This window comes from Triplophysa rosa, linkage group LG9 (assembly GCF_024868665.1).
Source record: "Triplophysa rosa linkage group LG9, Trosa_1v2, whole genome shotgun sequence".
NCBI classification, from domain to species: Eukaryota; Metazoa; Chordata; class Actinopteri; order Cypriniformes; family Nemacheilidae; genus Triplophysa; species Triplophysa rosa.
In genome coordinates, this window is record NC_079898.1 from 3,815,810 (window position 1) to 3,842,632 (window position 26,823).

The 26,823-nt window shown below is 42.2% G+C and overlaps 1 protein-coding gene across 2 annotated transcripts in view; it reads right to left on the reverse strand.

Moving 5' to 3' along the window:
* Positions 1 to 26,823, reverse strand: part of mlip (muscular LMNA-interacting protein) — an 89,264-nt gene that overhangs the window by 52,738 nt on the left and 9,703 nt on the right. The gene's annotated exons all lie outside the window — the stretch shown is intronic.

The window sequence follows — 26,823 nt, forward strand, 5'->3', positions numbered from 1 at the left end:
GTGAGTGTCACATCATCGGGCAGGAGTTCCAAATCATTTCAACTTGAAAAAAAAAACTATTTTTTTGTGGGAACTTGCGCTTCTTGCCTTTTATGAGGAATGTGCATGCGTGGCCTTAGTTGGGTTGTTTTACCATTTACTTTAGGGTGGCGTAGTCACTACTAGATGGCTGCCATGCTACAGTACCATAGCCCTTTAATAGAAAGTTTAAAGACAGATGCAAGATGGTTTAAATAAAGTGACTCTATACTCAAGGCCTTCTTAAAGCGTTTGATAGTCACTTTTCTCAAGCACTGCCTCATTCTTCAAGAATGCTACCACACAGAGGCTTTTAATTGGATCATCTATATTTGTGCCAGTTCTCTCTGTAATTTTCAAAATAACATGACAAATTATTTTCAGTTTCTTAGTTATCGTTCTGTCCGTTCACTTGTGAAAAACATTTTACAATATGTTTAAAGGGTACCAAACCAGCAATTAATTATAAACTAGGATGCAAGGAACACAAGTACAGCAAATTGATTTAAAATAATTAACTCCTAATTTAGTATTTAGTTATGCCTTGATATGAGTAGTCAAACGGATCGATGCCTGGCAGCTCCTCTTATCTTTTAAAGTCAATAAACTGCATATTGACATAATGAAGACTCAGTAATTAAACGTAAACAACATATGTTACTGTTTCTGTTTTCGCCATGCAGGGACAGACAATCTCCTATGTCATAGTAATCAATAAATATGGGTAAAAAATACTGATTTGCATACTGCATGCCTGTGCAGTGATAATACACGTACAAAAAAGTATGAACATATTAGCCCGGTTCTGTCAACCTTGCACTGGTTACCTATAAAGCATCGCGTTAACTTTAAAATCTTGCTTATTACCTATAAAGCCCTACATGGTTTAGCTCCTCAGTACTTGAGTGAACTCCTCTTGTATTACAGTCCTTCACGTGCATTAAGCTCTCAGGCGTCCTGTCAGTTGGTAATACCTAGAATTTCAAAATCAAGTGCAGGTGGTAGATCTTTTTCCTATCTAGCGCCTAAACTTTGGAATAGTCTTCCCTGCACTGTCCGGGAGACAGACACATGTCACGACTGGCGTGGAAGAACCCAGATGCAGGCAGGCATGAAGGGGTTAACCCCTTCATCCACTGCCTGCCTGCAATTGGGTTCTTCCACCACGAATCGTGACACACGGATGCGCAAACACACGGACACGCACACACACACACACACACACGCACGTACACAGACAAGTATGCACAGACACGCACGCACAGTGAGAGCACACATTTAAGATAAGGGAGAGATAAGCACATGTCAAATATAACAGACTATAAATTCCTGTATGCAATATTAATTAAGTAAAACTTTAAAATTCTAAAGCAGCCCCCGGCCAGGCAAAAAGTGCAAAAAACAGTATGCAAACGGTGGCGAGGAAACCAAATCTCTAATCGAGAAAAAAAAACTCAGGAGAACGCAGGCCCAACCAGGGGATTCCAGTTCCCCTCTGGGAAAAGTTGCTGCCTCTGCACAAGCTTGACAGAGCTTGCACAACAAGGCTAAATAAAAATAAATAAACTTACTAATAAGGTAAATTATAGTTTAAGATTATCATTAATAATCTAATAGCATTTGAAATTTTGTGGTGAAGACGTGTCAAGTGACCGCGCCCTTCTTTATCCAGCTCCATCATCTCAGCTCTTGTCAGGTCGCCACTTTCCATTCACTGCTCTCCCATCAGGTCAGGCCAGGCCATAAACTGCATCCTGCTCGCTGTGGTAACCTTGGAACAATGCGACAAGACTGCCTGAGAGTAGAGTACTGTTCTGCACTCTTTGATGCAACAAGTAAATCAGTTGTGTTTTTGGTTCCGGTTGATCTAACTAATGCAGCCTAAACCCCCAGAGGATTTATATTATGGAAGTGTAGTGTATGCAAGATTAAAAAGATGCGTCTTTAGTCTAGATTTAAACTGACAGAGTGTGTCTGTCACGACTCTGCTTTATCTTGTCATGGATGTCTTGTGGCAGAGTCGTGGCAAAGCCTTATGTTTAGTGTGAGAAGCCATGGGGTGTTTACCTTTTTGACATTCCATGTGCTTTCTCGTGTCTTGTCATTGGCCCCGCCCCTCTCGTTTCATGTATTGCTTCCCTGCCGTGTCTAATGTTTCCCTCCTGCCCTGTGTGATTATCCCTCGTTTGTCTTGCCTTTAAAATGCCCTCATGTTTTTTTGTCCTGTGCTCGTGGATTGTGTATGTATGTGTACCCTGTACCTTGTTCATGCATGCCAGTGGTTTTTGTGCCTCGGGTTATGTTCCTGTTTCCTGGTCTCTTCGTTTATATTACCTTGCCCTGTTTAAGACGTTGTGTTGTGTCGTGTCTAGTTTGGTTTTCTTTTTGCCCCATCGAGGGAAGTATTTTGTTTCTTGTTTTATATTTTAGTTCATCTTGTTAGACACCCCCTTGTGGGTATTTCCTTTTGTTAGTGTTTGTCCCCTGTTTAATAAAAGTCTTGTTTTGTTAACAAAGGATATTTATTACAAAAAACACAAAACAAAAACCCACGATGGGGTGCAAAACAAAACAGGAACTAGGAACACAGAAACAAAACAAGAAAATAAACAAAACACTTCCCATGAGGGGGCAAGAAACAGAACGACACGATAAATTAACACGAGGCAAAACTGGAAACACTCACAAAATCCAACAGACACAGGGTAAGTACAGGAACGATCCACGGAAAACATGCACATACACGGTACAATCCACAAGCACAGGACAAAGAAACAAGAGGGTATATATAGGCAAGACAAACGAGGGATAATTACAGAGGGCAGGTGGGAAACATTTGACACAGGAGGAAGGCAATACATGAGACGAGAGGGGCGGGGCCAATGACAAGACACGAGAAAACACATGAGAGGTAAAAACAAACAACTCATGGTTTTCTCACATAAAACCTAAGGACTCTGTCCCGATCCTGCCACACGACTAGAATTTCATAAACAAGACGGTGGTACCGTGACACCGTGTGTGTGTGTCTATGTCTATGTGTGTTAGTACGTGTGCATATTGTGTGTGTGGAGTGTTTTGTATGTGGGTATGTCTGTCTTCTGTGTTTTCACCTTTTTCTTGTTTTTACAGGTACAACTTCAATTGTTTTGCTTATAGTCAATATGTCTCATGTACAGCTGCTTTGTAACAATGAAAATTGTAAAAAGCGCTATATAAATAAAGTTGAGTTGAGTTGATAAATGGTGAGTATAAATAGCCTTTTCCATTAAATGTTGCATACAGTAAAGTGGTAAAATGTTAAATGTTGTAAAATGTACGTCTTTGGCTCGGAAAAAATAACACATGCGCAAAGCTTATTAACTCAGGACCCAAGAGAATAACATAAAAATCCATTTCCTGAAAATACTGTAGTTTGTCCTTAGACAAATAAGTTTGTTACAATTAATAATTTTATACTTTTCTCAAACCTGTAAGTTAATTAAATGCACATGCAAATGCAAATATCCCCTCTAGACATTTGTAAACAATGTAAATGATAAGCCTCAAATAAATTCTGTATTTTAACTTAGACATTTTAATGTTCCCTCTGTCACGGCAGCTGTCTAAAAATAGATTGTAAAGGCCACCCATGACCTTCTTGTCAAAGAGATTTGTGGCTCAAACAGAGATATTGCGTATGGGTGCACCAAAAGTACAAGACTGGTTCTAGAATGCAACTTGCCTTGTTTGATCAAAGTTTCTGGTTCAGAATCCCTAAATGTCACTTCAGAAGGATATGTTTTAGAGGTTGACCAATTTATCGTTTTTGCCAATTAGTGAAGTGAAAGTGAAAAGTGAAGTGAAAGTGACCTATAATATGGTGACCCTTACCTGAAATGTGACCTCTGCATTTAACCCATCCAGAGAGTAGTGAGCACACGCACAGCAAGTCGTGAACACACGTACACCCGGAGCAGTGGGCAGCTATCACTGCAGCGCCCGGGGAGCAAGTAGGGGTAAGGTGCTTTGCTCAAGGGCACCTCAGTCGTTACCCGCCGGCTTAAATTAATCAGCCCCATAACAATAACTATCGTTAATCTGCAAAAATCCCCACCAATAGTTTTTTCCTGGTTGCATCGCTGTAGCCAGGGTTTGAAAATTAGTGAGGTCCGGGGTGGAGTGTGAATAATTCTACCTAATATTACCAATAAATGCTATAAATGATTCAACTTCAATAAATATAATGATTAATAAAGTTAACAAATTATAAACTTATATCTGTGAACAGGGCTTAATACTGTAGCTAGTGGTTTTCCAAAACAAGGCTATCGCTAGAGCACCTCCTGAGGTCGGGAAGTCAGGTTTACTCTGTTACTCCGTCACTCAGCATTTTCATTGTGAACAACTTTGTTTTGGTGAAATGATTTTATATGATTAAAGTTGGCATGCTGTGCCAATAATTCATATATAATGTGTGAATATGTATTGGTTTAGGTTGAATGTATGGTTTAATGTCAACCGTATTGGTTATTATATGCATTGGTATAACCACACATATATCGGTTCAGATACATTGGTAAACATTAGTCTCCTCAAGTATACATGGGTTTGTTCAACATATTGGTTTGTTCAATCATATATTTGTTTGGATACATTGGTTTGTTCAGCCACAGTATATAGATACATTGGTTTATTCAGCTACAGTATATAGATACATTGGTTTGTTCAACCATATATTGGTTTAGATACATTGGTTTATTCAACTATATATTGGTTTAGATACATTGGTTTGTTCAACTATATATTGGTTTGAATGCATTGGTTTGTTCAGTTATATATTGGTTCGGATACATTGATTTGTTTAAGTATATATTGGTTTGGATACATTGGTTTGTTCAGTTATATATTGGTTTAGATACATTGGTTTATTCAACTATATATTGGTTTATTGGATAAAACACTTTTTTTAGGCAAAGTTACTAAATGAGGCCCTTCTGACATGATTGTGAATATACTTATCAGAATATAAAGTGTTTACTTTTACAACATTAAAATGTTTATTTACCAAACTAAATATCAATGCACAAATATTTACAGTATTACTACATTCAAAGTTAAGAAATGATCTTATGTATAAAGGTGTGGCAAGGGAGGCGTGGTTTAGCGAGGTCTGCGCCGAAGGGAGGAGGCGCGAGAAAGACGGCGTAAGTAGGTCAAGTTCACGTTAAGATCAGCTGTGTCTCGTTACAATGATTGGTGAGGAGACGCATAAGAAGCTGCAGGAGTGAACGAGAGGCAGAGAGAGACCGGCTGGGAAAACGCATGTTACCAGCCGCAGGTACGAGGAGACTTGAGCCAAATCTTACCGTCCGTAGGACGAGGAACGTGAGACGAAGCAACCGGATTCATACGTAACCGCTATTTAAAGTTGTACGATTGTAAGACGCGCATGGGCGCGATTGTATTTTGTTTGTGATTATAAGAGAAATAAAAAGAATAAGCCCAGCCAACGCTGACCCCGCCTCCTTAGTTACAACGCAAAATTGCAATGCAGTATGTAAAATGACAATGCATTTATGTATTTAAATATACATTTAAAACAACAGATATGTGCAACATTTGGTGCAAAATGAAAATTAATAATCAACAATACAATTGGCATTTGACTGACGCTCTTATGTTGCAAAATCAAAATGCATTCTCCAAATTGATTATATATGTTTAAGATAGCCAAGCAAAACTGTAGCAGAATGATCATTCAATGTTATTTTCTCTAAATTCATTAACATTAACGGGTTGAACATTGCATTTTCATTTACACACAGTGCATTGAGTGTTGCAAAATTCAATGTGGACTTAAATGCATTTCGAGCTGGTCACGCCCCCTCCCCGATACAGCATCATTGCGTGAAAGCGGAGCCATAAGCATCATTGCTTCATACAATTCCAAATCATAAATTGGGATTGAAAGTGTTATGTATTGCTATTGTGTGCCTGGTCCTTTAAGTGAAGCCCTGACGTCTGTAGTTTTACGTGATGTCGTAGCATGTTGTTGGCGTGCATAAGCAGTGCAAGAATAAACCAGCGAGCATGGCTCGGTACTGAAGCTTTGTGTCAGACGCATTATTTTACATGGTGTCAGAAGTCTGTAAGGAACATATTAATTATGGCATCGTCGCAGTTCGAGCACCCAGGAATCGACTGGGATGCTCCAGATCTGTATAAGGAGTTTGAAAGATTTCGGAGCCACGTCGCATTCGTCTTTGACGGCCCGCTATCGGAGCAATCGGCGAAACAGCGTGCAGGCTGGCTGGGCACATGGATTGGCGAGCAGAGCAGAGAGATATACAAGACACTGCAGTGGAGCGAAGGTGAGAAAGATGACCCATCTAAAGTTCTGGATCAATTCGCAAACTACATAAGGCCAAGGAAAAACAAAAGAATAGCCAGACACCGCTACAAACAAAGAAAACAATCACTCACCGAAAGCTTTGATCACTTTGTGAAAGATTTACGACTTCTGCTCATGGATTGTGAGTATGCAGATCCAGATGACATGTTAATTGATGCGGTAATAGCTGGCGTCCGAGAAAAGCGCGTACAAGAGAGACTGTTGGACAAAGGTGAAAATCTAACGTTGCCAAAAGCCATAGAAATAGCTCAGCAATTTGAACTCTCACAGAAGCAGATGAAAATAGTCAGAGAAGAAGAATCTCAAGTGCAAGCTGTAAACGTAAAAGCAAAATACCAAAACGCAAATAAGAAAGTCTACAGAAAAAGTCCAACAAGATTTGTACAGAAAGAAATGCAAACGGCGCAACAAAAAAGCTGTTTAAGTTGTGGTAGAGACCCTCGACACAAATGGAACCAAGGAAAATGTCCAGCTAAAGGCTCTGTGTGTTCCTACTGTCACAAACCAAACCACTGGGTGGCAGTATGTCGTAAAAGATCGGTAAATGCAGTCAGTGCGCAGCTGCAATCAGATTCAGAGGAGGAAGACGTACTGATCATAAATCTGATGCAAGCAAGTGAACACGATGAAAATAAGTGGACAGTGGACATTGAAATTTTGTCTCAGAAGGTACCATTCAGAATTGACACCGGCGCAAGATGCAACACTTTAACTTTGAATAGTTACCAGTTACTTATGCATGAGGGTGAGCTCAAACGTTCCAATCGAGTGTTAAAGTCATACTCAAACCACAAGCTAAAACCAGTGGCTGCGGTAGACCTAGTGTCGAAACATAAATCCACCGAAATACCAGCTGAATACGAGATTGTGGATATTTCACAGGAAAATGTGCTTAGTGGTGCAACAGCAGAAGCTTTAGGCTTAATAATGCGGCTCGACGCATTGCAGTCTACAAAGAAAGAGAATATCAAGACACATCTCAGCAAAAAGGCAGTAAATCAAAACGTACCGGTTGGACTAGATGAATACCCAGAGCTGTCTCACACTACTGGAACCTTGCCAGGCAAGTACACAATAAAAATAGATCCAGATGCAAAAGGTGTGGTCCATCCAGTCCGCAGACAACCAGCAGCGCTAAGGAAAAAGATAATTGAAAAACTGCATGAGATGGAAAGAGATGGACACATCACTAAAGTAAACCAACCAACTGAATGGGTGAGCTCAATGGTAGCAGCAATCCGAAATGAGAAAATAAGGATCTGTATTGACCCGAGCGACCTGAACAAAGTCATAAAGCGGGAACATTACCCAATGCGTACCATCGAAGAAGTGGTTTCAGCAATGCCGGGAGCTAAAGTCTTTTCGGTCTTGGATGCAAAATCTGGCTTTCTGCAAATAGAGTTGGATGAACAGTCATCACTCCTGACAACATTTAATACGCTCATTGGAAGATACAGATGGCTCAGGCTTCCCTTTGGCCTAAAATGTGCACCAGAAATATTCCAGCGTATTATGGATGAAATGCTCGAAGGCATCAGTGGAGCTATCAGCGTCATGGATGATATTCTCATCGCAGCTCCCTCAAGGAAGGAACACGACGAAATACTACGTAAGGTAATTCAAAGAGCCACAAGCTACAATCTCAAGTTAAACTTTGACAAATGCCACATCAGACAATCATCAGTACCCTATGTAGGACATCTGATAACATCAGAAGGCCTGAAAGCAGACCCATCGAAAACAAAGGCTGTCAAGTTGATGACAACACCAACAGACAAGGATAGTGTTCGTCGTTTCTTAGGTTTCGTCACATATTTGTCGAAATTCCTGCCTAACCTCAGTGAAGTGGATGCACCGCTAAGACAACTTCTAAAAGCTGACGTTGAGTTTGCGTGGCAACCGGCACAACAACAAGCCTTTGACAAGCTTAAAGACTTATGTACGAAGTCTCCTGTGCTACATTTTTTTGATCCAGCAAAGTCAGTGGAGATTTTTTGTGATGCCAGCAGCAATGGCCTTGGTGCGGTCTTGCTGCAGGACAGTCATCCTATCGCTTTCTCATCCAGGTCACTGACGGATACAGAAACTCGCTACGCGCAAATTGAGAAGGAGATGCTCTCAATAGTCCATGCTTGCGTCAAATTTCACAACTACATATTCGGAAACCACGTCATAGTGTACAACGACCACAAACCACTGGAGGACATATACAGAAAGCCTCTGCTTTCCACACCCATGCGCATACAGAGAATGCGCCTCCGCCTGCAATGGTATGATCTGACTGTTAAGTACAGAAGAGGAAAGGATATGGAACTGCCCGATACACTGTCCAGAGCACAGTTACCTGGAAAGGATCCAGAGGTAGAAGGCCTAGAGTGCGTCTCTGCGCTTGACTTTGTCTCCGTTAGCGAGCAGAGATATTCTGAACTCCAAGTCTGCACAAAAGTAGAGCTCAGCTGCCTTCAGCAGACAATCACGCAAGGCTGGCCAGACCATAGGCGTGATGTGCCTAATGTAGTGCAACCATATTGGGACTCACGAAGTCAGCTCTCCATGTTAGATGGCATTGTTTACAAAGGCCTGCGTATAGTGGTACCTCCCTCCATGCGAGAACACATGCTTAAGCTCATACATCAGTCCCATTTAGGAATAGTGAAGAGCAAGCAGAGAGCCCGCGAGGTCCTATACTGGCCAGGTATGAGTTCTGAGATTGAGCAAATGGTGAAAAACTGTAGTAAATGTGCAGAATTCCAAAACCGACTGCCTAGACAACCACTCAAACCAACAGAAACACCAGGCCTTCCATTTGAAGAGGTAGCTTCTGATCTTTTTGAGTTTGAAGGAGAACACTATGTTCTGCTAGTGGATTACTACTCAAAATACATTGAAGTGGACAAGCTGAAAAACTTACATTGCCGTGCAGTTATTGAAAAGCTCAAAGCTCAGTTTAGCAGACACGGAATTCCTGCCATCCTTCGTTCGGATAATGGACCGCAATATGCAGCAAATGAGTTTAAGGAGTTTTGCCAAAGCTATGGAATTACACACAAGACGTCATCTCCTCACACACCACATTCCAACGGTGAGGCAGAGCGAGCAGTCCAGACTGTTAAGAAACTTTGGTCTAAAGCGCCGGACAAACATCTCGCGCTACTTGACTACAGAACAACGCCAATTGAGAGAGTGAATCTGTCTCCAGCTCAGCTTCTGATGGGCAGGCGGCCTCGTAACAACTTACCTGCCGCTCGTCTGTTGCTTACTCCATCGTCGTATGACCCTCTCAGAGTGAAACGTCAATTGGATGAAGGTAAAAGAATTCAAAAGGTGTACTATGATAGTAAGAGAGCAAGTGGCCCTCGCGCTGCACTGAAGCCGGGAGATGAGGTAAGAATGCAACCACACCCTGGCAGTAAAACGTGGACTCCAGGAGTTGTAGTGAGAACACACTGTGCCCCAAGGTCCTATGTTGTAGACTGTGGAAGAAAAGAGTACCGTCGCAATATACAGCATCTTCGTAAGAGCACAGCAGCTGCCAATGCGCCCCGTCACCTGCTCAGTGAGGATCAATGGTCGGAGATGCCAGAGTCATTGTTTACTGAGGAGCCAAATTCTGTGGATAATTCTGTGGATAATTCTAATTCGGCCCAAGTGACACCTACTGAACTCGAGACTACTGAAGAGTCATTGCCCACAGGACCCTACACCACCCGAAGAGGCAGAATTGTGAAGCCTCCTGTTAAGCTCTGTTTGTAGTCAGGGACAGGCGTGGTAGAGACGCCTTGTGGAAGTGATGTGCTGGTAACCTCTCCTTCCTAGTTATATATTGATGCTCAACAAGTCATTATTGTTAATAGTTGTTTAATAGTAATATGTTTGTGTTTCATGCTTAGGAGAGGAGATGTTATGTATTGCTATTGTGTGCCTGGTCCTTTAAGTGAAGCCCTGACGTCTGTAGTTTTACGTGATGTCGTAGCACGTTGTTGGCGTGCATAAGCAGTGCAAGAATAAACCAGCGAGCATGGCTCGGTACTGAAGCTTTGTGTCAGACGCATTATTTTACAGAAAGCACATCTATAATGATCTAAAGCAGGGGGTCCCAAAGTGGGGGTCCCCCAGGGGATATTTTGATTTTTCTTTATATACAACAACTAAGCAGTCACATGTAAACAAACATCAAGTGAAGTGTACACATATTTTACAACTGTTTAAATAGTACAGCTGCAATGCAAATGCCATTTGGTAACTAATTAACCCCCAGAGCATCGTCCTAAAGCAGTGGTCACCAACCCTGTTCCTGGAGATCGACGGTCCTGCAGATTGCAGCTCCAACCCTGCTTCAGCATACCTGTCTGTAATTATCAAGCAAACCTGAACACCTTGATTAGATAGTTCAGGTGTGTTTGATTGGGGTTAGAGCTGAAATATTCAGGACAATCGATCTCCAGGAGCAGGGTTGGTGACCACTGTCCTAAAGTAACAATTGTGATACAGCTTTCCTGGATCAATCTATTAAACTCCCCATGCTCTTCTCTCTTCTCAAGAATAGGGTGAACCCAATATCATCTTTTTCTCTTCCTTTGCTCATTCAGGCAGAAAACAATAAACGCATATTCACTGCTGCTGGAGAAATCCATTTCTTATTCTGCTGTTGTAAGTACGTAAAGCAAACAGTACTAGTAGCCTGTATTGCTACGCGCTAAGCTTTAAGCTTTTCTTCTTCTCAGCAGCCGAAGCCTGAATAGCGGTTGAGCGCCACCTAATGTTTAGGCGTGAAATGTATTCTCCATCAGCACCATCTACCGTGCGGGCGTCAAATCGAAGAAAGGGAACATTCATTTCCTCGTTGCTATAAAACTTGGTTCGTCGGGTATTCGTTTCGCTTTTTCGCATCTCCCGCATTCTGAATGGGCCTTTAGACATTTCCTCCCCCTCGATCATAACCCCTGAGGTGATTACGTCACATTTACAACATTAGCAACTGCATTAGGTTAGGTGCAGCAAGTCTAATTAGAGCACCACGTTAAACAGTCCCATGTGCACGCAGATTATTTTTCAGGCTTTAAAGGCTCAGTGTTTGATTAACAGCGGCCACTAGCGTTGTATTATAGATTTGACACGAATCGCTCAGTCCAAACACGGCGGTGGCCACCCAGTACAAAAAGATGTCATTCTCATGTTGACGCATGGAAGATATTTTGCGGGCATTAGAAAGACTGTAGAAAGAGCTATGTCTTATATATTACATGAAATAAAAGTTTTGTGGATTTTAAATTTAAAAATAAGGATAAAAGTCAGGCAGGTGTCAGAATCACTAAGGAAGGACCCAAGAGCGGATGGTTGCTCAAAAAAGGTATTTATTAAACAAAGGGAAAAAACACAAAAACCCGTGAGAGGGCAAAAACAGTTCTGGGGCAAAGGCAGAGGCGAAGTCGGGCAGGCTAAGTGTTCCGAGGTGCTTACATTATCCAGGCGGGCAGGACAGACTCGAAGTCAGATGGGCAAGGGTCACCGAGGGGTAGACAACATCTGAGGGGGTAAGGCAAGACAGGAATCCTTGCAGAGCGAAGTTGAGATGACAGGTCGGTAGCGAGGATGCGGCGTGTGAAGACGACTTCACACTGTATTATGACCGCCCCGCACAGAGTTGGTTCACCGTCATAGGGAGGCGGGTTATTGACTCGGGGCTCGTGGGGGCGTTCCCGAGAGGCTGCAGCGGCAAACGGGAGTTCGGCTTCCGTGAGGCGAAATCTCTCCAGTTGCGAAGTCAGGTCGCGTACCTGGGTAGACAAAGTCTCCAGGGAATGTTGAACTGAGAGTAATCCCTCTTCATGACGGCCCAGAAGAACACCTTGCATCTCCATGGCCGAGCGAAGGGACGCACCATCTGCTGGGTCCATACTGGCCATTGTGTAATGTCAGAATCACTAACGAAGGACCCAAGAGCGGATGGTTGCTCAAAAAAGGTATTTATTAAACAAAGGGAAAAACACAAAAACCCGTGAGAGGGCAAAAACAGTTCTGGGGCAAAGGCAGAGACGAAGTCGAGCAGGCCAAGGGTTCCGAGGTGCGTACATTATCCAGGGGTGCAGGACAGACTCGAAGTCAGACGGGCAAGGGTCACCGAGGGGTAGACAACATCCAAGGGGGTAAGGCAAGACAGGAATCCTGGCAGAGCGAAGTCGAGATGACAGGTCGGCAGCGAGGATGCGGCGGCGATCACCACAATCGAAGAACCAGCACTCTTTCTGGGCACAAAAAGGTAATCCAGCAAAAATGAACAAGACTCAAGAAGACCTGAATGCGAGACGACAGGCAGTTAAACAAAACACAATGGCAACGAGAGACAAGACCGAGGCGGATATAAAGGGGAGAGAAAACGAAGAGATTAAACACAGGTGTGAGAGGGAAATGAGTGGTGATTGAGATCAGCTGTGCGAGAGCGCAGGAGAGAGAGAAAGATTAGACTCGGGTCCTGACAGCAAGAGCTACAACCTGTGTTATTATTATAAAGACTTTCCAGCAGAGACTCAACTCAACTTTATTTATATAGCGCTTTTACAATTTTCATTGTTACAAAGCAGCTGTACATGAGACATATTGACTATAAGCAAAATAATCAAAGTTGTACCTGCAGAAACAAGAAAAGGTTGAAAACACAGAAGACAGACATACCCACATACAAAACACTCCACACACACAATATGCACACGTACTAACACACATAGACAGAGACACACACACACACGGATGCGCACGCACACACACACAACACACACACACACACACACACACACATGTACGTACACAGACAAGTACGCACACACACACACGCTCAGTGAGCGCACACATTTAGGATAAAGGAGAGAGAAGCACAGGTCAAATATAACAGACTATAAATTCCTATATGCAATATTAATTAAGTAAAACTTTAAAATTCTAAAATTCAGGCAGACCGCGTCCTTCTTTATCCAGCTCTATCATCTCAGCTCTTGTCAGGTCCCCACTTCCCATTCTCCGCTCTACCATCAGGTCAGGCCATGAACTGCATCCTGCTCTCTGTGGTAACCTTGGAACAATCAGACAAGACTAAATATTACGTGTTTAATGATACGTGTTAGGACCCGCGGTACTAAGGTTTTTAGCAGATATACTCACAGATATCTATGGAGATACTTTCCAGCAGAGAGACATCGGAGAGAAAGATGCTTGAGAGAGAGAGAGAGCGCGTTGGAGCTGAAACTGCGAGAGCACGTATTACTCTTTTACTCAATGATGAATAAACTTTCAATTAATCACATTTGGTCCGAACCGGAGAGATCGTGCTCTCCGGTTCATCACGTATCATCCCACGATCCGTTTCACCACGATACCACGGAGAGGAAGAGAAAATGCGAGAGTTGTTTGTCCATTTAGGGCTGCTGTACAAAACATGGCGGCGAATTCAATGTATGTAGGTCCGCTTTGTATGTAGATAAATAGCTTATTCTAAGGAACAAACATAATGGTTCTAATGCATGTGCGCATTTGCGCGCAATGTTTGCATACCACCTCCGAGGATAGTGGGGGTCTCGATTCACTGGCACTGTTATTTTGGGGGTTGCGGGCTGAAAAGTTTGGGAGCCCCTGATCTAAAGGGCCATGATGAGTAGGAGTGTCCAGTTTTAAGTTTTAACTGGTACTGGTCTCACTCATTCCCTTAAAATGAAGAGGTGTAAAACTTAAATGTCATGGGCTGAAAGGTGAACACTTTATGTGAAGGATGATTAAAGCTAAATAGTCAGCAAAAATTGCAGCAATTTCAAATTTCTCACCAAAAAGTATGTTATTTAGTTACTGTACTGGTATATGTAGATGTTTGAAAAATATATATAATTCTGTATTATACTATTCTTTAATGATTTCATTACGCTGAAACAACTGAATCAAACATGGGTCATTTAACATCTTTTATGTAGGTTTCCTGGTTCATGCATTCAGTAATTTGCATCCAGGCCTGAAAAAAAAAGATTTCAAAATAACCTTATATTTAAAGTTTTTCTAAAACCTCTGACTACCCCTGTTTCTTTGGGATGCATTGTTTAGTTAGCAATATTCTGACTTTCTTTGTCTTTTCTGGATAACTGTGAGACTTTTCAACATTCAAGTATAGATTCACTACTCCATTCACCACTAAGGGGTGGGCTCCGTGGTCACTGTCAAAGGAGTCATGTCGACTTTTTCCCTTCGTATTTTTTAGTACCTTGCTTCCTGTCACCTCGTCCCTCCCTGCTGCAACTTGTCACTTCTGTGTTAATTTACTATTGTGTACAATTAATTCAGTTATACCCAGATACCCCACTTACTGTAGGAAAAACGATTTGCTATAGAAAGGGGTGTATAAGGATTGTGTTTTAATTTATTTATTTTAGCATATAATGTGCATTTTATTAACTGTGTTATACTTAATACTTTTACTGCTTATTTTAACATTATCATTTATTATTTCCTAACTATTTCCTTTATTTTAAAATAGTATTTTGGAACATAACTCCATCAACTCACCAGCACACACATAATGTCAAATTTGAAGAAAAAAAAATTGGACAAACTGATGTATAAATGAATTGTATCTAAAACAACAAAATGTATCTACCAATATATATATTTGAAAGATGTATCTAAACCAATATATAGTTGAAAAAACAATGTATGCAAACCAATATATACCTGAACAAACCAATGTATCCGAACCAATATATATATGAACAAACCAATGTATCCAAACCAATATATAACTGAACAAACCAATGTATCCAATCCAGTATATATCTGAACAAACCAATGTATCCGATCCAGTATATATCTGAACAAACCAATTTATCCGATCCAGTATATATCTGAACAAACCAATGTATCCGATCCAGTATATATCTGAACAAACCAATGTATCCAAACCCATATACTGTTGAACAAACCAATGTATCCGAACCAATATGGAGTAAACCGAACCAATATATAGCGGAACAGACCAATATATAGTTGAACAAAGCAATGTATCCGAACCGAAATATAACTGAACTAACCAATGTATCTAAACCAATATATTGTAGAACTAACTAATGTATCTAAACCAATATATAACTGAACAAACCAATGCATCTAAACCAATATAAAACTGAACAAACCAATGTATCTAAAGTAATATATAGTTGAACAAACCAAAGTATCTAAACCAATAATGCAGTGAACCAAACCAATATATACTGTAACTGAACAGACCAATACATACTTGAAAAAAGCAATGTATCCAAACCAATATATAGCTGACCGAACCAATGTATCCAAACCAATATATAGCTGAACTAACCAATGTATCCAAAACCATTATATAGTTGAACAAACCAATGTATGTAAACCAATATATATATGAACAAACCAATGTATCCGATCCAGTATATATCTGAACAAACCAAAGTATTCAAACCCATATACTTTTGAACAAACCAATGTATCCGAACCAATATGGAGTAAACCAAACCAATCGTCGCACCCAGGGGCGTAGCAAGCTTTTTTAAAAGTGCGGGGGATGGATGTGGTTTGTTTGTTAACAATAAAAACGATGAATACAATGACAGAAGGGTGCAAAAGGTATAACATACAAGATATAAAAAGCTTCCCATTTAAATGAGTGATACTAGAAAAGTATAAAAACACACTCGGAACACAGAAAATAAGTCAAAACTCTGTTGTGAAAATACACAACAGTAGACTTGCTAAAGAATCAGAAATACTTTAATAATTCCAGGGGGAAATTATTTTTGTTACAAACTCCAGATATACAAACAACATATATTATATAACCAACATGCCTGCCTACATTTGGGTTCTTCAGGATCACGACCGTGACACCCTGTGCCTTACTAGCCGCATCAGACTCACTCACTGCCATCTCAGCCAAAGCCTTGATTATGCACTCGTACTGGTTTAGCACAGTGCGGATGGCACTAGTGCGGACCGTCCACCTTGTTGGACACAGAGGTCTTATAGTGTGACATGAACCCTCACCCTCCTCAGACCTTGCAATTCCTTTAAATATGTCCTTCAGTTTACCTGACTGCCCAAACAACACTCCCAACTCATTGACCCAATCCAGAGAATTCCGGATAAATATTGAGGCAGTACAGGACCTCTGTGTAATTAGGTTAACACAGTGAGCAGCACAATGAAAATAGGGAGCCAGAAGTTGTATTTTTCTTACAATGGCCTGAGCTCCATTGTATTTGCCAGCCATATTTGCGGCCCCATCGTATGCTTGGCCACGCAACCCAGTGATAGGCAAGTTTAGGCGCTGCAAAGCATCCATGACTACTTTTGCTAGATTTTCTCCTGTTGTCAAAGAAACTTCATAAAGACCAATAAATTCTTCACGAGGGACTAAATCCTTGTCAACATATCTCAAACACACTGCCTCTTGCTCTTTTCCAGACACATCTCGTGTCTCATCCATCATCACAGAGTACTGTAGGTGTGGAAGTGATCTGATATTTTCAACTATTTCCCGCATGATCACGCTGCTGAACAAAGTCAGGATTTCATTTTGAACCATAGCTGAAGTATATACATCCTTTCTACCACATGTCAACCACTTGGTTAGAGCGGGGTCATCCTCTGATTTCTACTTCAGAACCTGTTCAAAATTTCCCTCACCACATTCATGGCCCCTAAAAGGTAAGCCCTAGCCAACATCTGCACAGCACCAACGATTTTGAGAAAACATCCCCTTGCTTCCTCTTGCTGTTTCACACTCACACTAGATAGCTGAACTTGTACTGATCGATCTTCATAGATGTGCGTTGTCATGGCTGTCTTATGACTATCAGATGTCTCATGCACAGTAAATCGCTCAAGGGCTTTTTTCCAATTTTAAAACCCAGATGAAATGAATGCTGAATCAGCATTCTTGGCAAGAGGTGATGTCTCAGAGTTAAAGGCTTTGGAGCAGTAAAAGCACAATACACCATCAACACCAGGACTCACATGGAGCCATGGACATTTCTGGTACCACTGAGTTTGAAAACTCAGAGTGTATTTGGGCAAGGGATATTTAGCAATTCATTTTGGATCTGGTTGATTGGGCTTACTGAACTGATAGCGAGTAACAGCCACGTCTGAGTTCTCTGCTCCTCTATCTACCATTTCATCTTCATCCTTATCCTCTCTGACCTCTCCCTCACTCTGTTCTTCTTGTCTGCCTGCTTCTTGTCTGCCTGCTTCTTGTCTGTCTGCTTCTTGTCTGTCTGCTTCTTGTCTGCCTGCTTCTTGTCTGTTTGCTTCTTGTCTGTCTGCTTCTTGTCTGCCTTTTCCTCTCTCTTCTCCGTCTTCCTCACTCCTGGCCACATCCTCACGTACACCCTAATCAAAACATTTGAAATGAAATTGTGAATTTGATATAAACACACCAGACATACGCGTGCACCTGGGATGGAAATAAGCACCACCCATGACACAAACACACACACATGGCCTCTCTTCCTTCATAGACCACTTTCACAAACTGTAACATTCATTTCATTGCTCACATGTGAACCTTCCTGTGCTCTCTCTGAAACTGATGCCTCCAGCAACTTCCTCTCCTAAACAAGGGTGCAGTGGTAAAGGAATAAGGTCAAACAGTTACAGCTGTGGCACTAGCAAACCTCAGTGAATATTGAAAAGTAATATCATGAAATAAATGCAAACAATATCTAATGGTAATAGGCTACTGTTGTTTAATGTCAACATTTTTCAACTTTCAGCTTTCAACTTCACTTGCAGGATTTCTCTTGAAAAAGGTGTCAATCTTCTCCTGCCTCTTTCTTTTCTGCATCTTAATGATACTGCGTGACAAAAAGACAGTGGTAAGCTTGATAGTGGCATGGGTCTGACAGGACTGTGACTGAGACTGCTAAATTTTGCTTAGTTGCGCCTTGAAAAGGGGAGATATAAAAAAAACGCCCACACAAAGCTTTTCCCCTGGTGGTATAAATAATGTAACAATTTGCGGATTTAAAAGTTTGACAATGACAATGTAGAGCACATTGCAGTACACATGACATGTTAAAAAGTAGGCCTAATTAATTTGTTGACTCTATGCTGCATTAATGTAGAACAGCAGTATTTTGCAGACAAGAGCGTGCTAACATTAGTAGCCTATTAGCTCAAGTGGTAAGGACAATGTGAGAGAAAATACATGCAAAAATGTTTAAATGTCAGGACTGTAATATGAGTGGGCAATTGGGGATTTGTCAATAATAGTTTTGTGTGTGAGTGTGCGCGCACGAGCCCCGCCTCTGCAACAGAAAGCCAATACAGAGATAACAGAGGCAACACGATCAGTTAAAATGTTAGTGACATTTTATTTTAAGTGAAGAAACTGTCAATGTAAAAACCACCTACTTATAATTTTTGTTTAAACCATACTTGAATTTAATACTTATCAATATAGTTCATATTTAGGTATTTTATTTAAAGGAACATGGTTCATGGTTCAGGCAATACTGTTTGTTGTTGTAGCTTAATAAACTTCGTTGCTATTTTACTTAGTGTTATGTTTTGATTCAGAATCAACAAAATCCAATATCGGTCGACCTCTAACATCTAACAGCCCTCCCTCAAATGTGGAACAAAGTTCTTGTCACCAGTTCTAATTACAATAACAAATTAGCACCTAATGCCTTTTTAAGTTTAGTGTGCAGGTCATTGGTGGTGTCCCAGTAACACCTGTGGTTTTGTTTGGCTTGTGCAAAATAAACAAATTATTAGTGAAAATATGTCCTTTTCCTTTGTGCAGTCATTTATTCTAAATATATATGTGAAACTTTAGTGTCACGTAACGGGGTGAGTCACAGGGATACAAAGAACGGAGGACCCAGACGCAGACAGCGGGTAAGGGATTAACAAGACATTTAATAAATAATAAAACACACAAAACAAAAACCCAAGAGGGGGTAAAATACAATGACAGTGGGAACAATATCTCCAGACTAAACACAAACGTAGACTCACTAACTTGACAGAATAAACACTTGACATAAACTCATATACAATAAACTAAACTTAACTAGACAGGAATACGAGCAGGAACAACCACGAGGACATGGAACGAACTCACCAAACAAATGACAATGAACCAGCACAGGACAGAAAACACAGGGACCTTATAAAGGGAACAAATCAAGAGGGAACAGATGTGGGGCATGAACTAATTAACAATCAATAATGAGGCAACGAAAGGGCGGAAACAGAGACAGGACCGGAGAGAGAATTGAAGGCCAACAGGGCCAAAACTCTCCCTCCACATGAAACATGGGGTTCTGCCATGGCTCTGCCACAAGACCAAGAAAAACATGACAAGAGAGGCAGAACCATGACACTTTAGCATATAAAACATACATATTGTGGCTTAGTTTCCTTTGTTGTTGCCTCTGTTCTTGTGATAAAATGAGTGAATTCTACAGAAGACCATGGTCTCTATGTGAACTGATTATTTTGTAGACATTGTTGAAAAATGAAACAAGATGAAGGGTTTAAAAAAAAGTTATTTTAATATATTTAACATTTTGTTTAGAAAAAATTAAAACAAATATGCGAAGTGCCCTTTTTTACACTTTAGCCCATGCCCCTCAAAATGTCTGTGCACATCCCTATTCATGAAACAAATTTCCCCCTTTTTTCGTGTCAGTCAGCACGACCATTTTTCATGTGACCCAGCACGACTTTCAGTCTAACATATTTTAATACGCGATATATCTCATGTATAAATATATATCAATGCAATCTGATCAGTACAAGGTGGCTCATTTCTGTGAATTCCTGTTTCTTAAATCTCATTCGTATGTTTTGTAATGATTTGACTTTGCCCCTGTGATGTTATCCCTCGTTATTGGTTGTTAATTAGTTCATGCCCCACACCTGTTCCCCTTTGATTTGTCCCCTTATTTAATGCCCCTGTGTTCTCTGTCTTGTGTTGTATCATTGTACTCTGTCGTGTTTCGTGTGGGTGAGTTCTTGGCCTGTTAAGTGTAGCTTAGTCTTGTGTAATATGTTGTAAATGTTATTTTTAGTCTTGTTTAGTGTAGTTAGTCTTTGTTCTTATTATACTCTTGTTTTACTCCCTCGTGGGTTTTTGTTTTGTGTGTTTTATTATTTATTAAAAGTCTTGTTTAACCCCTTACCCGCTGTCTGCGTTTGGGTCCTCTCTCCTTGTCTCACCTCACCCGAGATTTGTGACAGAATGATCTGACCATTCTGGACCCAGCAGACAGGGGGATCTCAGCGGGAGGGGTCGGTACTGCTGGAGGCCGCGGAGCTCCCTTCCAGGACTGAGGTTGTCGGATTCCCCTCCAGGGTTGAGGCTGCCCGTGTCCTGTTCCTGCCGCAGATCCCTGCCGGCCTCCCAGCTGGTACCCAGGCCTGTCGAGTCGACACCGTTTATGTGTTGTACTTGTTTGCTGCCCAGCTGCCAGAGAGCGCTGCCCAGCCGTCGGAGATGCTGCCCAGCTGCCAGAGAGCGCTGCCCAGCCACCGACATCCTGTCCTGTCATGTTGACATCCAGGCCTGCCCAGCCGGTGATAGCCGGCCTCCCAGTTGGCCATCCAGCCGGCGCAAGGTCCTGTCCAGCTGGCCATCCAGCCCGCGCCACGTCCAGTCCAGCCGGCCATCCAGCTGGCGCCATGTCCAGTCCAACCGGCCTTCCAGCCTGCGCCATGTGTCGTCCAGCCGGCCTTCCAGCCGGCGTCACGTACTGTCCAGCCGGCCTTCTAGCCGGCGTCACGTACAGTCCAGCCGGCCATCCAGCCGGCGCCATGTGTTGTCCAGCCGGCATTCTAGCCGGTGCCATGTACTGTCTAGCCGGCCTTCCAGCCGGTGCCATGTACTGTCCAGCCGGCCTTCCAGCCGGTGCCATGTCCTGTCTAGCCGGCCTTCCAGCCGGCGCCATGTGCTGTCCAGCCGGCCTTCAAGCCGGCGTCATGTCATTGTTTGGACTTTTTTTATGTATCATGTTTTTGCCATGTCCTGTATTATGGTTTTTGTCACAGTCTGTCTTGTCTTGTTTGTGCCTTTTGGAGCGTCAGGATATTGCTCCTTAAGGTGGGGGTTCTGTTGTGATTCTGCCTCGTCTGTCTTGATCTTGTGGTAGAATCACGGCAGGATCCCTTGTTTTATGTGGAGAGAGTCATTTAGACCCTTTCGGCCTTCGATACTCTCCGGTCCTTGTCTGTGTTCCCGCCCTTTTGTATCCCTCGTTATTGGTTGTTAATTAGTTCATGCCCCACACCTGTTCCCCTTTGATTTGTCCCCTTATTTAATGCCCCTGTGTTCTCTGTCTTGTGTCGGAACATTGTACTCTGTCGTGTTTCGTGTGGGTGAGTTCTTGTCCTGTTAAGTGTAGCTTAGTCTTGTGTAATATGTTGTTATTTTTAGTCTTGTTTAGTGTAGTTAGTCTTTGTTCTTATTATACTCTTGTTTTACTCCCTCGTGGGTTTTTGTTTTGTGTTTTATTATTTATTAAAATCATGTTTTATTTTCATTTATTAACCCCATACCCGCTGTCTGCATTTGGGTCCTCTCTCCTTGTCTCACCTCACCCGAGATTTCTGACAGGAATGTTTTATTACTTGTAGGTTGCACTTTAATAGCTCAGGAGATTTGATGGAGTTCTCAGTTTAGTATCAACTTAGTCTTGGATGTTTCTACTAGAATTCCTTAAAGGGATGGTTTACCCAAAAATGAAAATTCTGTCATGAATTCCTCACACTCTAGTTGTTCCAAACCTGTATAAATTTCTGGACGAATGCTTCTAACAGTTCTTGGACCCCATTGACTACTATAGTAGTAAGAATGGTATAGTCAAAAGTGCCCCAGAACTGTTTGCTTTCCTACATTCTTGAAAATGTCTTCTGTGTTCAACAGAACATAAAAAAAAGTAATTTTTCCTACTATGGTAGGCAATGGGGTCCAAAAACGGTTTGGTTATAAGCATTCTTCCAAATATCTTTCTAAATTTATACAGATTTGGAACAACTCGAAGGTGAATCTTTATTTTTGGGTGAACTATCCCTTTAAGAGAAATAAAAGCAGAAACAAAGACAATTGTTCAATTATGTGTAAAATGCATGTACATTGAAGAGGTTAAATAATCTGGTTTTTAGTCAATTTAATGAGAAATGTTTGGTTCATACTGAGATCTTCAATACGATTGACCTTTGATCGTTTTGACCTGTTGACAAAATGTTTATATGCGCTTCTACTTGTAAGTCGCTTTGGATAAAAGTGTCTGCCAAATGAATAAATGAATGTAAATGTGATCGCAGACTTGACAAATGTGAACTCAGTTTGTGACATTGGATGGAAAGATTTCTTTGGAGAGAAAAGTCATTTCTTTTTTTCCCCAGTAGAAATGTCTGCGATGCAGATGAGTACATAACATGAGATCATGAAAATTACATTTCATGCAGTGTGTAATGTTGCCGTGTTTGAAAGTATGCAGTCTGCCAAGTTGTAAATCCGAAGGTGAATGAATAAATTTATTGGCTTGGAAAAAAGGGAGTCGACTCTGAATCACGCAAACGAGTCGTACCTAGTCCGACTTTCGAACCGCCGCAGATTTACGTCACTACATATAGTCCCCGCCTACGTTTTGCTAGGACTGCCCGCGAAAACTTCACTCCNGAAGAGGGGATGACCGATGCTGAATGAGGTAGTGAGCAGTCCAATGTTGCATAAAGTGCCTAGTGTAGGTCAGTGTATGTTGTGGGAGGTGGGGTTGGGACTGGAAGGACCTGCGGATGTGGTCAGAGTTCAGTGGTGCATGGGACAAGAGAGGGGTTGGGGGCAGGGTGGGGAGGGAGTTAAGCCTCCTGACTGTCTGGTGGATGAAGCTCTCCTTTAGTCTGCGGGTCCTGGCCTGGAGACTCCGCAGTCTCCTGCCTGATGGCAGCAGCCTGAAGAAGCTATGTGTTAGGGGAGACGGGTTCCATAGATGTTCTGGAGGGAGGGAGAGAGACACCAATGATCTTCTCAGCTGCTCTCACTATGCTTTGGAGGGTCTTGCGGCAGGACGCATTGCAGGTGCCATACCACACTGTGATGCAGCTAGTCAGAAGGCTCTCGATGGTGCCTCTGTAGAAAGTGAACATGATGGGGGTGGGGGATCTTGCTCTTCTCAGTTTGCGGAGGAAGTAGAGACGCTGCTGTGCTTTCTTGGCCAGTGCTGCGGTGTTGTTAGTCAAGGAGAGATCCTCACTGATGTGCACCCCCAGGAACTTGGTACCGTTATATACCGTTCCACCTGCAGAAGATGGCCAATTTTAACTTTACTTTCCAGCTGGTTCCACCAATCGACAAACTGGTGTAATGGTTAGTGCTTTGGGCTTGAGATGGACAGGTGGGTGGTTTGAAGCCCTGGTCCCCCTCATTTTTTCTCTCATTGAACACAGGGGAACCTCATCTGACAACAACGTTTTCCAGCTTTGAAAGATTAAATGATATGAGCCTTAATGCTACATTCGAGACAACTCAGGTTTTGGATATTATGACGTAAAATATCCGACTTCCAACCTCAATGCATTTGAGTCAACCACGCGTAACATTCGCGTGTTTACGAGATGTCACCGTGAGACGCCGGGAGAATGTTAGAGCATTCAAGGTTATCGTTATCTATGATAGCTATTAAAACGTGGGAATTTGTTCATAAACAGTGTTTGGGTATTTAAACGTTCATGTTCATACATGTTACGTGTTGTAAAAATAGTTTTATTTTTTATTTTTATTTATTTAACAACTTACGAGGAGTAATATGCTATTTTATTATGGTTATTTAAACGAGACAGCAATATTGCCCGTAAATGCGACCTCCGGAGGACGCAACCTCTGAAACGAGCTGCTGATTTGAGTTATATTTGATTGAGTTATATTTGCAAACAACAAAACCACTGCAAACGTATAAATAATCAGATAAACTTACAGTGTAAGAGTTGATGCTTTCCATTACATTCCTGTCAGTGGCTGGCAACTCCTGTGAGCATCGAGTCTGAGGAGGAGTAGGGGCGGGGGAAAACTCTCATCAATATTTTGAATTTGGACTGCGATACCAAGCTCAACCGCTAGGTTTCAATGTTACATACGACTCCTTTAACACCACTTTCAGCTTCATATCACTAAACTTTCTATCAAAACAAGAAAACCTTTCCTGACGACTAAGATGTTGCTGTCAGATAAGTTTCCCCAGTATTATATGAGAAAAAAGAAAGCTTGGACTCAATCCAAAAACCTGCACCCCACAAACCCAACAAACTAACCACTGGACAAGTGTCATGGTTCTGCCCCATCTTGTCTTGATTTTCTTGATCTTGTGGCAGAGCCATGGCAGAACTTCTTGTTTCATGTGGAGAGAGGCATTTTGGCCCTTTTGGCCTGCCATACTCTCTCCAGGTCTCGTCATTGTTCCTGTTCTCTTGTTCCCTCATTAGTGCTCGTTATTAGTTCATGCCCCGCACCTGTTACCTCTTGATTTATCCCCTTTATAATGCCCTTGTGTTTTCTGTCCCGTGCTGGTTCTTTGTGTTATCTGTCATTCGTCTGGTGAGTTCTTGTTCCCTGTCAAGTCTAGTTTAGTTAATTGTAGTTCTTGTTTATGTTATCTCCAGTCTAGTTTCAGTGTAGTTAGTCTTAGTCCTGTCTTGTCATGTTGTGATCTTCTCTTGTTTTATTATATTACCCCCTCGTGGGTTTTTTTGTTTGTTTTATTATTAAAATGTCTTGTTAACCCCTTACCCGCTGTCTGCACTTGGGTCCTCTGTCCATGTCTCACCCCGTGTCATGACAGAATGAACCAGCCAACCCAGGAACCAGCAGACAGAGGGATCGCAGCGGGAGGGGTCGATGCCGCCTGAATCCCTTCCAGGGTTGAGGCCGCCGGGCTCCCTTCCAGAGTCGGGACCATCGGAACTCTGTCCGGGGTCAAGACCGTTGGGCTCCCTTCCAGAGTCGGGACCATCGGAACTCTGTCCGGGGTCAAGACCGTTGGGCTCCCTTCCAGGGTTGAGGTCGTCGGGTTCCCCTTCAGGGTCGAGACCGCCGGTGTCCTGTTCCCGCCACAGATCCCTGCCGGCATCCCAGGCCTGTCGAGTCGACACCCTGTCTTTGTGTTGTTCCTGTTCCTGTTCCACCGGTGATCCAGCCCGTGTGTCCTTGTTTGCTGCCCAGCCGTCGGAGAAGGCTGCCCAGCTGCCAGAGAGAGCTGCCCAGCCACCGACTTCTCGCCCTGTCTCGTCGACATCCAGGCCTGCCCAGCCGGTGATAGCCGGCCTCCCAGTCCGTGTGTCAGCCGGCAATCCAGTCTGTGCCCTTGTGTGGACTTTTGTGTTTTGCCTTTGTTTGGACTCCCCCCTTGGACTCTTGTTACCCCCCCCAATTTTTTATGGTTATTGTTTTATCATGTTGCCCTGTTTTTGTTAATGTCACAGTCTGTCTTGTCTTGTTTGTTCCTTGAGGAGCGTCAGGTTGCCGCTCCTGTCATGGTTCTGCCCCATCTTGTCTTGCTTTTCTTGATCTTGTGGCAGAACCATGGCAGAACCTCTTGTTTCATGTGGAGAGAGGCGTTTTGGCCCTTTTGGCTTGCCATACTCTCTCCAGGTCTCGTCATTGTTCCTGCCCTCTTGTTCCCTCGTTAGTGCTCGTTATTAGTTCATGCCCCGCACCTGTTACCTCTTGATTTATCCCCTTTATAATGTCCTTGTGTTTTCTGTCCCGTGCTGGTTCATTGTGTTATCTGTCATTCTTCTGGTGAGTTCTTGTTCCCTGTCAAGTCTAGTTTAGTTAATTGTAGTCCTTGTTTGTTATCTCCAGTCTAGTTTCAGTGTAGTTAGTCTTAGTCCTGTCTTGTCATGTTGTGATCTTCCCTTGTTTTATGTTACCCCCTCGTAGGTTTTTGTTTTGTTTCATTATTAAAATGTCTTGTTAACCCCTTACCCGCTGTCTGCACTTGGGTCCTCTGTCCATGTCTCACCCTGTGTCATGACAACAAGTCTGGGTCTTTACTTTAAGGCCAGTTTGTATGTGCAGCCTTTGAAGGTAGAAATTTGCCAGTAACAATATGTAAATTTGAGGAAATTCTCCAAGAGGAATGCAGTGTTGCTTGAGTGCATGCATCAAACTAGTTGTTTTTGACAAGATGTGCATCAATGCATAAATTTGAAGGGGTTAGAATTGTGGCAGTTAGGCAAAACAGAAAGAAAGGACTTCACTTTAGCCAGAGCTCTTAATTGGTAAAAACTTGATTTTACAACTGAATTAATCAAATTTAAGTGCACTATCAAAGACGACACCCAAGTTTTTTACACATGATTTTGCTGAAGACGATTAAACACCAGAAATAAATTGATCAATGTTT